Source organism: Gymnoscopelus braueri (assembly GCF_963280865.1).
Source record: "Gymnoscopelus braueri genome assembly, chromosome: 23".
In the NCBI taxonomy this organism is placed as follows: Eukaryota; Metazoa; Chordata; class Actinopteri; order Myctophiformes; family Myctophidae; genus Gymnoscopelus; species Gymnoscopelus braueri.
The window spans coordinates 20,128,192-20,141,960 of NC_137625.1; the positions used below are offsets into that span (position 1 = coordinate 20,128,192).

The following is a 13,769-nucleotide window of genomic DNA, read 5'->3' on the forward strand; positions in this document are numbered from 1 at the left end:
GTAGCCAGTAATTAATCAGAACACCTGTTCCAAATCTTGGTTACAAAGCCAGCGCTGGATTCGAACCCCTAGACTCCGCGGTGGTGGGCAGGTACTTTAACACTGTGCCTCCCGAGAGCTAGATTTCAGTTTTGAGTTAGTTCAGCGCCAATATTAGGGTGTTTGTTATCTTGACTGCCGGACAGGTGTGTGTGTGAGTGTGGGGGATGAACACTCCTGTTTCCAGTTGTACGAACATGTGTTCATCCTGGCTCAGCGCTGGAAGGAGCAACATGCATCCATTCACACAGGCCATTCTGCCTGGCCTGAGTGTACACGCTCACAATGCCTCTCATAAATTAAGCCTAACAGCATGCCAGAGGCCGTATGCCGCTGAAAATGAGCAAATATGGCCTCTAAACTATAGTGGTTCTCAAAGTGGGGTTCAGGGACGCCCAGGGCGGGGTCCTTGAGGGGATTCCAGGGGTCCCCAGCAAAATTACTTAATACAGAGCTGCATCACAATCAGTTTAACCATTGGAAACCTATATAGATCGATCTACAAGCTCACAACGTGTCACAATGTGACAACGGAAGCTTGTAGAATTAACAAAAAAAGTTACATCTTTTTTAAACATTTTAACATCACAAATATTGTATCCCTGGCGCAAATATTTTCTGATGGGGGGTCCGCACTCCTGTTCCAGTTGTACGCATCCATGTGTTCATCCTGCTCAACGCTGGAAGGACCAACACGCATCACTGGCCCAGTGGCAGCAGGCGGCTTGTCACCATGGCAATGCAGTAGCTACGGTTCTGACCATGGATCGGATGACAGGTGTAGTGACTGTTGGCTTGTGTTTGGTGGAATAACGGAAACATTTGCTTGCTCTTTTGGCCTTTGATCAAAGGTTTCTTGTAAGCCCAGTTTCGAGATCAAACTACACCGATGAGGACTTTGAATCAACTGATGCAATGAGGCCTGATCCTGCGAGTTTGGGATACAACTTCTTCCTCTCCAGGCATGCAATGCTCATTTGGTATGTTCTTGCACTCTATTTCAATGACGTGACGCGCACGTCGCTTAACACCTACACTGCAAGTCACACAATGGACAATTGATATGCATCTAGGCTTATTCCTATGTTAATTTGCTAGGTGTGAGTCGGGAGCCTTTGAAAACTTTGTTGAGGTGCGAATTTAAAGTAGTTTTAAATCTATGCGTGTGCCTACGTGTGCTCCTGGTCAAATAGGTTCCGGCACGGCGTGCAAGGCCGTCCAGTGAGCATTGCACCCCTGTTCCTCTCTGTGAAATCCTGTCAATTCCTCTTTAGTCAGCGGGAGTCTTCTTGCATGAGAGAAGGTATCTAAAAATGGAAGACAATTCCCCTGCCCATGAGGATTATCATAATAATGTATATGCAAAACTATTTCCCTCATTGCAATGGTTCAGTAAATAGGCCATTTGAAGCATTTTAACATAATGTTGCCTCAGCGAAGATTGTGTGTAAAGATTAGGAAGTAGTCGTGAGCAAAGGTTATGCATGGTGCGCAAATTGTCATCACACTTGCAGATCAACTGCATTCACTTGTTTCTGTTTACAATGAACATGGAGGGAGTAGTTATGTGTATGCCGTTGTGCTATGACCACATTTGGTTGAAATACAGGTGTGCATAACCTTGAACCGAGGTTGGATGTTTCCTCTGAGAACATGATGAAGACTTAATAAGGCTATAACTCTCTGGCCGTTCTGCCTGGCCTGTGTGTGATAGGGACCTGGGCTGGATGCTTATATGCCTGCTTCAGCAGGGGGAATTATTGGACTGTAAATTATGGTGTCAATCAATTTTATGGCAAGCAAGGGACCATCCTCAAAGCATCTTATCTTAGGAACAATGTGAAATTGTTATGTTTCTTTCAAAGACACAACATCGGGGCAGTCAATAATCAAGCAAAGTCGTCGTGGGGAGTAAAATAAGCAGTGGATTAGCCAGCATTGCCCTGGCTTGACAGAAGTCTCTGCTTATGTGTTTAAAGTGCTTTAAAGTGCTCAAATTATTGGATGACGTCGTTGGGTGACGGCAAAGCGCTCTATGTGCATCACTGCAGCCCCAGTGGGTGTTTCACTTGAGCTACTTTGGGATTCCAATCTTGTAACCTCTTCCTCTGCCACATCCCTCAATCCACCCTGATTTACACTTAGTTGCGCATAATAATGTCGCTCAACTAAAATAGTCAATCTGCAAGCTCACAACGTGTCACACTGCGACACGTCGTGAGTTTGTAGATCGGCTATTTTAGGTGCGCAAAACCGGTGCGCAACTAAGTATAAATCAGGCTTCTTTAGTCTCCTGCCATTTCCTTTCACACCTTCACTAATGATGACGCACTTGCGCACGCACACACACACACACACACACACACACACACACACACACACACACACACACACACACACACACACACACACACACACACACACACACACACACACACACACACACACACACACACACACTAACCACTTTAAGATTCTGACCTGACACCCAATCAATCTAATAAGCTCATCGTCATTCCTAACATCATGTTGTTTCTCTGCCACATTAAGCATCTTAATATGACACAGTCTTCCATCCAGGCAACATGAATACACTATCTCAATCTTTGTCCTGTTCTCTCTATCTGTCTCTGAATCCCACTCTTTTGACTCTTCATCTCCCCAGCCTTCCTTTTTCATTCTCATCTATTCCTTAAGCCCCCCCCCCCCACACACCACCGCCACACACACTCTTTATCTCAACTTCCCACCTCCCATCTTCCTCCTTGTTTAAAATCCTTATCAGCCATAATGGCAAGAGAAACAGTGTTGTGCGGACGGCAGAGAAGAAAAAGGAGCATGCAATTGATGCAAATGGCCTTTTGTAACTGTCTGGATGCTGGCCTGCATACAGAGCAGTTGGGAAGGACAGGGCCGGTATCTAAAGCACAGGGTATTGTTCAATAGGTGTAGTGGAGAATGAGATTGTCCAATGCAGCCACCAGTCACCAGGATCCCCTTGCCACGTGCATGGACAACTCCCTATGAGAATTGCAAGACAAAGCAGCTGTGGTGAAAGAAGTAGCTTAGATTATTTTTCTAGTAGCAATACCACAATCTAGAAAGTAAAAGTCCTCTATTAAAAATGTGTTCTAAAGGTGGGGATGATTTAAATGACTTAAAGTGCTGCTGGGTAGCGCAACCTGTTATAAAACATAATCAGTTAATTTATGTTTTGTATTAATAATTTAAAACCGTAAAGTAACTAGTAACTGAAGCTGTCAAATCATTTTAGTGGATTAAAAAGTATAATATTTGCAGTATATAGTATAGTAAATGTACTCAAGTACTCTATTTAAGTCCAATTTTGAGGTTAATGTAGGTAGTTACTTCCCACCACTGCTAACCAGCCTGTCTTTCAAACATAAAGAATGCATGTGATAGGACATTGTTGTGGACAGTAAATCACCTGAAAACTAAATTATTACATTATTATTATAATACATTTTTAAATTGACTACACTTCAATCTATTGATAGTCTTCAGATCAGTCAACCAACCTATCACTAGCACGTATGAAATGAAATGGGTAAGCTGTAGCAGATCTCAGGTAGGCTAAATATAAAGTTAAATACACTTTTTACATACTCAGCCTTTATTTTCCCTGGGTGAGGGCAGTTATAAAAGGACTTAGAGGGTGAGGAGTTGTGCTGATTGGTCAGCTGCCATTTCCCCCCCCAAGGGGTTATACGGCAGCTGACCAATCAGCTCAGCTAAATTGCCCCCGCACACAACCTTGCAGTTGAAGGAATTCAAGTAAAACATGGATGAAACTTAACGCAGTTGGTGGATTTCATAGCTGTGTAATTCACAGACAGACATTGCCACCCCCCCAAAAAACTGATATTCAATCAAAAGTGGGTAAACTTTACCCACTTTGATTGAATATCAGTTTTAGTGATGTGAGGCACCTTTACCGTAAATGTGCCTCACAAATGGTGATAAGATAGATACGAAAATATACTTTTGCATGGGAGTGTAAAACAACATTATTAACTGGTATTGTATGATTTCAACATGGAACACTATGTTCAATTACATGCTCCTTTTTTATTTTTGATGGTTGAACCGGTTTCAAGCCCTGACTGTGAAGACACGCTCTTATTATCATATTCCAAATATAATAAACGATGCAATTTGAGTACTGTATACTCAAAATGCCCAGAGAAAGGAGGTGGGGACATGCAAACTCCCCCCTCAAGGAGAAACAACAATCACAGCTTTTGGGATTTAGTTAAAGAGGTGGTGCCATGGTTTTGCTCTTTTTCTGTTTTTCATGTGTCTATGAGGTTGATAGAACTTCATTAAGCCCCCTGGTGGTGTTTTTTTATGGTGTCTTCTCTGACTATTTTGAGTTTCTTCCTGGAGGCTGAAACCTTGAGGGTCAAACATGCCAATAGAAAAACAGCCATTTAATGACACAGTAAAAATATACCCTCCCCCTCATTATCATAACACAACAGGTGTGGGCATGAGGAGGAGGAGGGACTAGGACAGGTGGGTGGTGCTAAGGTGGTGGAGGAGGTGCTAAGGTGAGAACCAGGTATACTGGAGGCGTGCCCATATAAAAACATAATTTTAACACTTTCTGTACACTTTTTTGAAAAAAATCTTCCTCCTAGTATAACCATAATACCTGATGATTATGTTTTAGGGGGGGGGGGGGGGGGGGGAATCACGGCACCCTGTCTTTAACATTCCCATGTATTACATTGCCCATGCTTTGCTATCCAATATATCACTCCATCTGCTATCCAATCATGACATTCTATCTTAAGTGGCCATGCAGGCAAGGAAGGCCCATAATTCCATATCAACCTATTCATTCACTCAGTCCAGAGGTGGACAGCAGGGAGACGCAGTGTGACTTAGTTTCTGGCGAACGGCGTTTTCCTAGCGACTTGCAGGCGAGGGGGCAGAGGGCCGGGTGGGGCTGGGAGGCCACGCTACTATGATCCCAGAAATATATAGATGATAAGGATTTGTAATGTAAGGAATTTGTAATTTGTAAGGAAATGTAAATATGGCAACTCATTTAGATGTAGGCCTACGTAGGTTTATGGTTTACCAAGGACTATAGCCGTTTCACTCATGATACAATTTCTCTTTCATAACAGATACATGTGCCAGATAATCCCCTACAACAAGACACCAAGAGAGTAAAAAAAAAACGTTTCAGTCATTCAGTCCGACTTCACTGTAGCCCAGGGGTTCCCATTATTATTATTTTTTTATTCAACAGAATGGATGAAATACGATCTAAAAATGATTCATTTTACCATTTTAATACATTACAAATGCGCACCGAACGTGCAAGTTTATGTGCATAAATTACCTCCAGGGTTAGGTGGGGTCGTGAGTCAATGGCCGCATTATTTTGGGGTCGCGGGCTGAAAAGTTTGGGAACCCATGCTGTAGCCTATAGTAGCCTTTTCATAAAGGATATTTGTACTTAGGCTGTCGTGTAAGTTTATAATATTTAGAGAAATTTAAAGTTTCAAATACAAAAGTAGTAGTAGTAGTTGTGAATTAGCAAACTGGACATTTAGACTGAATGTTTCCTTTATCCTCATCTTGCGCTAATGCACGCAACTGTTTCGCCAGGTTTTATTTTTGTTGTTTCTCATAAGCGTGCATCCGTTGTCCGTCAACAACACAGCCGTCTGTGCCTTGACTTCACCCGGCCCCCCGCCCCCTCGCCTGCAAGTCGCTAGGAAAACGCCGTTAGCGACTTAGTGGGCCTGACGCAGGTGTTAATGAGGAAGGGGGTATGCAGAAGACTGCACAAGATTCATGTCTCGTAGTATGCCCTCCTTATTATCTTTTGGCTCAAAAGTGAACACACACACGCATGCAGCATGGATACTTCACCCTTGAGCAGAAGGGATCGGGATGGGGGGGGGTTGAGAGAAAGAGAGAGAGAGAGAGAGAGAGAGAGAGAGAGAGAGAGAGAGAGAGAGAGAGAGAGAGAGAGAGGAGGAGGTACTTTGCATACCTGTCAAAGATATCTGTCAGTTTCCACCCTAATTAACTCCCATTAATACCATTTGCAGTCGTCCACTCACCTGCTGTTGTACAGTTTTCATGTACCCACAGAGATTCTCTCTTTAGCTTTCCAGATGTTTTTCTGTGTATGTGTTGTGTTCTCTCTCTGTCTCTGTCTCTGTCTCTGTCACACACACACACACACACACACACACACACACACACACACACACACACACACACACACACACACACACACACACACACACACACACACACACACACACACACACACACACACACACACACACACACACACACACACACCCCCCCCCCCCTTAAAGGAGAGATCCGCTTTAGTTAGTTAGTTTTTTCTCTACTACTGCTCATCGTGGAGTGTCATGATACTCAAACGTGCACTGAATGTCGCGAGCGAGCTATCGTTCGTGCAGAACGACATGATGCTGGTTGCTTATTTCTTCCACAGACGCCAGGTTCTGTGGAAGAAACAAGCAACCAGCGTCATCAAGTTCTACACAAACGGAAGCTCGCTCGCGACATTCAGTGCACGTTTGAGTATCATGAGAGTCCACGATGAGCAGTAGTAGAGAAAAAACGAACTTTGTATCGCTTATAATAGACGATTTTCACTCTTACACGGGCTCCCATTATGCCAACGGAGGGGGTCGACAGACTGAACGACAGGGGACTATCTGGAATAACTCAACGTCCCTTTCAATGATGGTGAGTGATTAGCGACACATCAAAGATAACACTTAAAATGTCCGGATCTCTCCTTTAATAAACATAACTTTTAAAGGAACATGAATCGGGCAGAGAAGACAGCTGCGCCTGTGAAATTTGGCATAATGATGGGCCCCTGTGTGTGTGTGTGTGTGTGTGTGTGTGTGTGTGTGTGTGTGTGTGCATGTGTGTGTATAAAAGTACGCGGAGGTTGGACAGAAGACTGAGAGGTCTAGATTGCAACACCTTCTCTGCTGTACAGCCGCGGGGCCTCCTGCCAACCTGGTCTACCAACAGCTGTCAGCTGTGGAGAGAGACAGGAGTGTGTTTGGTGCGTGCACTGCTTGTGTGCACTGCTTGTGTGCGTGCGTGCGTGCGTGCGTGCGTGCGTGCGTGCGTGCGTGCGTGCGTGCGTGCGTGCGTGCGTGCGTGCAGCCTCTATGGCAGCCTCTGTCCTCCACTCTCAAAATCAAAATCAAAAAGGATAACCGGTAGTGTGTATGTATGTCAGGGCTAAGATAAAGCTACAGAGCATCCTAGGATGCAGTAAAAGCAATCTCCCCTACTAGGCTAGTGACAATGGCCCCAAAAAATTGAGGTACCCCTACCGGAGGTAGAACCAAACACAACATAGTTTTTCTTCATCTCTAAGGCCTCCCATACATGAAATGGATTGTTGTGTAAAAATATTTTACTGCAAAAGTGGTGAAATTGATATATAAGGTTATACACCCCAAACAAAAAATAAAGCCTGGCCGTCTGGGGGTTGAGGCATAAAAACTCATGTAGATTCACAATGGAAGCTCCGACAGATTTAAAACTTGGTATAAATGAAGTCAGGACATTCCTCTACATTAAAAAAAAAGACTGAATGTCAATATCTGAATGTAAATAGGAGATACAGTCATTTGAACACATACCTACATAGGCGGAAATGTAAATCTATATAGAATGTTCTCTTTACTTTGTAGTGACTCTGACATGGATTGTCATGGCAGGGCCTATGATGTCTTGTTTGAAAGGTGTGGTTCTACTGAATCCAGCAATATCAATTGTGTAGAAGTAGCTTTAATACTCATGTTATGTCACTAAACGTATATGGTGTCCCAAATGGGGAAAATATGAAACAGTCCTAATGAAATCTACAGTATCACACAGATTAGTTTTATTTTCAATTCACTTATCAAGGGTGGAAAAATATTAACAAATTCACTTGAGTGGAAGTCCCAACAATGTATGAAATGTCCCAAAGTTGAGAAAGTGTTAAAATATTTATAAAATATATGCAACTTGAAATGCAGGCCTACAGTAGAACTATTAACAATTATTTGTCAAATCTGAATGAGGTAAACCAAGCTCCACCCATTTGATGATCAAAGTTATCCTCATAACAGTCATTCAATTCTGTAGAGTTTATATCATTAAAACATATTTGGTTACAGGTTATACTAGTATGGCTCCGCCTGCTCTCTCTGCATCGTATTGCCTACATGGACTTCTTCATAAACTGATAAACTGACTGGTAAATCATTGCAAATATTTTGGAATGTGAAAAGATGAGAAGGACCTTGTCAAATCAAGTAGCTAGCTGGAGAGTGGCCTAGCTTAAAGTTCCTTTAGTGTAACAAAGCCTGTCCAGTAGCTTACATTGACAATAGCAGCACACAATAGCAGTTTCACCAGATTGGAACAGAGCCTTATAGTATCACTGGTAACAATATGGTTAGTGTACATATAGCCTAACAATAGCGTACTTACAACGTAGATACTGTACCAATTCTGAAGTGTTTCTCTTTTTTTTCTTTTTTTCTTTACCAGAATGGAGTGTGATGAACAAACATGTCAATATCTCGTCACATCATTGTATCATCCTTGGTAAACATTCAGAAAAAGTAAAGAAACAAGATCCATATGTCAAAAAGCCCACAGCAGAAGGCCTTCAAAGCATACTAAATGTTGCTCAACAGATAGATACAGATGGGATACTTTCCTTCAAAAAATAATGGTATCTTAGAGCAAACAATACCTGCATCAGGCTCATCAAGAAGACTGAGTCGGGTTAATACAACATTGTTTAACATACGGAAAGATTGTTTCATTTGTGGGAAGGCCATACAAGACAAGAACATCTGACATTAAGACTGGGACAGGTACAGTAAGAGTACCAGAGACACGGTCTGTCATGCAGCATCAGAAAGGTTGATTGTACCCGGATGTCTTTGTGTATGATGCCAAACATCATAAAATCTTTAAACAAAATATAAAACTGAAATAAAACATAAATAATCAGAACAGCATACCAGTACCTTTGACAAAGCTTTTATTAAGCTCACTGCAGTAATTGACAAAACTGTTTTCTCTAAAGAAATTTGAATGATGACTCTAAACTAAGGGTTATGATGACATACTTAAGAAACTGGTCCATGCTTTGTCTCAATATATCTGTAGCTCTATGTAGTATTTGCCTCTCAGAGAGATCTTGGCTCTTGTGTCTCACAGTCTTCTGTCTCTTCGTTTTTTTTCTTGGCGATGTGCAGCTTCTAATAATAATGATAGTGTCTCTTCAGTGTGGACTTGAACAGTCCAGTGTTGGCGTCTGGCGAATCTCCATGGGAGAGAGTTCCAGAGGGCAGGGGCTGCTACACTGAAAGCACTATCGCCGAGGGTCCGCTTATTTCTGTGAGGGTGGTGAGGAGCCCCAAGTCAGAAGACCTCAGGTTCCGCGCTGGGGAGTAATCCTCGAGGGGGTCTGACAGGTACCACATGGCTAGGGCATTGAGAGCTTTATAGGTGAGGAGGAGCAGTTTTGTAGGTGATGCGGAATTTAACCGGAAGCCAGTGGAGGTGTTTGAGGGTGGGGGTGATGTGCAGCCAGTGTTTGGTGCGGATGAGCGCTATGGCAGGTCTGTCCAGGGCAGGGCTTTGGTGTAGTGCTGAGGTACAGCTGGGTGTCGTCAGCGTAGCAGTGGAAACGTAGACCATGGTGGCGGATAATCTGACCAAGCGGGAGCATGTAGATGGTGAAAAGGATGGGACCAAGTACAGAAGCCTGTGGCACACCATGGTTTACTGGGGCTGGGTGGGAGCTGGATCCATTTATGGAGACAAACTGTTGCCTGTTGGACAGGTATGAGTGGAACCAGGAGAGAACGGAACTGGTGAGTCTGAGGTGGGTGGAAAGGCGGTCCAGGAGGATGGAATGGGAGGCGGTGTCAAAGGCTGCACAGAGATACAGAAGAACCAGGATACTGATGTGGCCTAAATCAGCAGCCCTGAGGAGATCGTTAGTGATCTTAATCAGGGCGGTCTCTGTGCTGTGGTGGGCTCTGTAGCCAGACTGGAGAGGTTCAAAGAGTTCATGGTTGGACATGTGCTGATGGAGCTGTGCAGCTACTGCACTGCTCTTTCCAGGGTCTTGCTGAGGAAAGGAAGGTTGGAGATTGGCCGGTAGTTAGAAAAGTCATCAGGGTCCAAACCAGGCTTCTGGACAGGCTCTGTTACACTAAATGTAACTTTAAGCTAGGTCACTCTCCAGCTAGCTGATTAGCTACTTGATTTGGCAAGGTCCTTCTCATCTTTTCACTTTACAAAATATTTGCAATGATTTACCTATCAGTTTATGAAGAAGCCCATGTAGTCAGGCAATACGATGCAGACAGAGCAGGTGGAGCCAAATACAATAGTATAACCTGTAACCAAATATCTTAAATGATATAAACACAGAAGTGAATGACTTGCTGTTATGAGGATACTTTGAGCATCAAATGGGTGGATCTTGGTTTCCCTCAGTCAGGTTGCTAAATAATTATTTGTAGTTCTACTGTACGCCTGAATTTTTCTTGTTGAAGTTGCATAATATTTTCAAATTTTCTCAACTTTGGGACATTTCATACATTTTAGGGACTCACTCAAGTGAATTTGCTAATATTTTTTCCACCCTTGATAAGTGAATTGAAAATAAAACTAATCTGTGTGATACTGTAGATTTCATTAGGACTGTTTCATTGTTTTCCCGATTTGGGACACCATATACGTTTAGTGACATAACTCCATGAGTATTAAAGCTACTTTTACTTTTACATCCTGCATGACAATCTATGCCAGAGTCACTACAAAGTAAAGAGAACATTCTACAATAGATTTAAATTTCCGCCTATGTAGGTATGTGTTCAAATGACTGTATCTCCTATTTACATTCAGATATTGACATTCAGTCTTTTTTTAGAATGTAGAGGAATGTCCTGACTTCATTTATACCAAGTTTTAAATCTGTCGGAGCTTCCATTGTGAATCTACATGAGTTTTTTATGCCTCAACCCCTAGACGGCCAGGCTTTATTTTTTGTTTGGGGTGTATAACCTTATATATCAATTTCACCACTTTTGCAGTAAAATATTTTTTACACAACAATCCATTTCATGTATGGGAGACCTTAGAGATGAAGAAAATCTATGGTTGTGTTTGGTTCTACCTCCGGTAGGGGTATCTTGAAAACTAAAGCCCTTTTTGGCTGTTTGTCACAGGCCTATACCCGGGGTACCAGAAAATACTCCCTTTCCATTTAACCCATTGAGACCGGGAACGCATCCGTGTAACCCACTTAAAACCATTATTTTATACTTTGGGCTATTCAAAAATTGCAGATCTACAAGCTCATGAGCTTGTAGATCTGCTATTTTTGAGGGGGAAAGAATTGCTAATCTTTGAATATATATACATTTTTAACTCAAATCTTTGCTTCTGGGGGTCCCTGGAACAAATATTTTCAGATGGGAGTCCGCGGCCAAATATATAATTTTGGGGATCCTTGACATGAAGAAGTTTGAGAACCACTGATATATAGCAATACGTAAAAATAAAAAAAAACTTTGGATTTAGAAGACATTTGTAGAATCCCCAGAAGCAAAGATTTTAGTTTAAAAAAGAAATAAATATATATTAATATATTTGAGCGCTATGAGCTTGTATATCTGATATTTTTGAATAGCCAAAGGAATCTTAAAATAACACACAGATGCGTTCCCGGTCTTAAAGGGTTAAGCTCTGTAAACATTTGTCGCCGACACTGCGTGCAATTGCTGACCCAAGTCTGTTATTATAGCAACTTTAAGCCTGCGCAGCAGCAAATTGATTACAGTATATGGTAGAAGACTGCAGCCTACAATATGTACCAAAACTTCTCATTTAAAAAGAGACATCCACTCTAGAAAGAGCACTCACATTTTGTTACACCTGTGGAAGGTCCAGTCAACTTTTGTGGATGTGAAAAGGTCTCTCCAGAGCATCAAAACTCTTCCTCATACAACAAAGTATATAGGGCTTAATTAAGTGGTGTTCAAAGTTCAAGTGCTTTATTGAAGTTAAACATTCAAGTGCTTTATTTACCATTTGTAGATTTTTGGAATATAGATTGGAATTCGTGCGTGGAGCTCTCAATTTTTTTTTATCCTCACAAAAAATGTTGTCCAATCTGTACGGTAGAGTATGTTAATATAATATAACTTATACAATTGGTGTGGTTGTATCTTGTCTCCCTGCTCTTCTATTGAGACATTTAGATTGTGTCAAAGGTCATCTCTCACCTAGACACAGGATCTGACACAAACTTTTACCTGATGGTCCAGATTGTGTCCCCCGAGCAAGCAGACCAGCTCCCAGCTCTATTAGCTCAATGGTAACATTTTCAGCACTTCAGGAAATCTGGTTCAAATCCGGGGTAGGAGAGGAAAGTACATTTTTTACTAAGTAATTTTACCGGTGGAACTATCAATAGACACATCTTGGGATGATTAGAGGACTACAGATTAGAGGACTTTTCCATTATTTGTTGCTATCGTGGCTGACGCGATTGTGGTCTGTACCGCCAATACCCGTTCATCTCAACAGAAAATCAGAGATTAGAAGCAGTGCGAGCTCAGCAGGGGGCCCTGAGTCACCACAGTGAGTTATAGGCTACACTCCCTGGTGTCCAATAGTCCTATATGCTCCCTCTGTGTCTCTTTCTCTCTTCCTTTATTGATTCTCACTGCGTCTGGTCTATCGTTCTTTCTATTATTCTCTACCTCTAGATAGACAATTATAGACTTTCTTATCATTGAATGTAATTTATTTTAAGAAATCATGGGTGAGGGGAGAGAGGAGAGAGGAGAGAGAGAGAGAGAGAGAGAGATACAGTAGGATGGTCATCTAGGACCTAGATGACCATCCTACTGTATCTCTCTCTATTTCTAGGTGCTGTCATTTCCGGAGATTATCCATCCGAGTATTCCTGGCTGCTTCTCTTTTAGTGAGAGAGCTACTATCTATGACACTGCTGTCTGCCCCCCCTTCTCTCTCTTTCATCAGTTTCTCTGGTGCGACACACACACACACACACGCACACACACACACACACACACACTTACCGGCATACGGTAGTTAGTTCTGACTGTAACGGACCTCTCAGACCAGATGACACTGATTTGATGGACCCGACATCTATACTCTGTGTGTGTGTGTGTGTGTGTGTGTGTGTGTGTGTGTGTCGTGCGCGGGAAATTAGCTCCTCTACTGACAGCAGTACGGTTATTAGACATTGTACAGAGAGCTAATGAAGGCAGGTCATGTTGGCAGCACAGTCTCTCTCTCTCTCTCTCTCTCTCTCTCTCTCTCTCTCTCTCTCTCTCTCTCTCTCTCTCTCTCTCTCTCTCTCTCCTCTCTCTCTCTCTCTCTCCTCTCTCTCTCTCTCTCTCTTCTCTCTTCTCTCTCTCCTCTCTCTCTCTCTCGTCTCTCTCTCTCTCTCTCCCCTCCCTCTCTCTCCAACTCCTCCATTTTAAACTGCCTTCTCATTTCCCCACTTCATATGTTCTACTCTTCCCTGTGACAGGTCTTATCTCCTAATGCAATCATGCTTGCTTCCTACCATCATAGATAAAACACTGCATTTGTTTTCAAAATGTGGGCCCAAGACATACGGCATACCC

General features: G+C 42.6%; 1 protein-coding gene across 1 annotated transcript in view; it reads left to right on the forward strand.

Moving 5' to 3' along the window:
* The window catches only part of lhfpl3 (LHFPL tetraspan subfamily member 3), a gene marked incomplete at both ends in the record, with an annotated part of 35,116 nt that overhangs the window by 18,044 nt on the left and 3,303 nt on the right, over positions 1–13,769 (forward strand). The gene's annotated exons all lie outside the window — the stretch shown is intronic.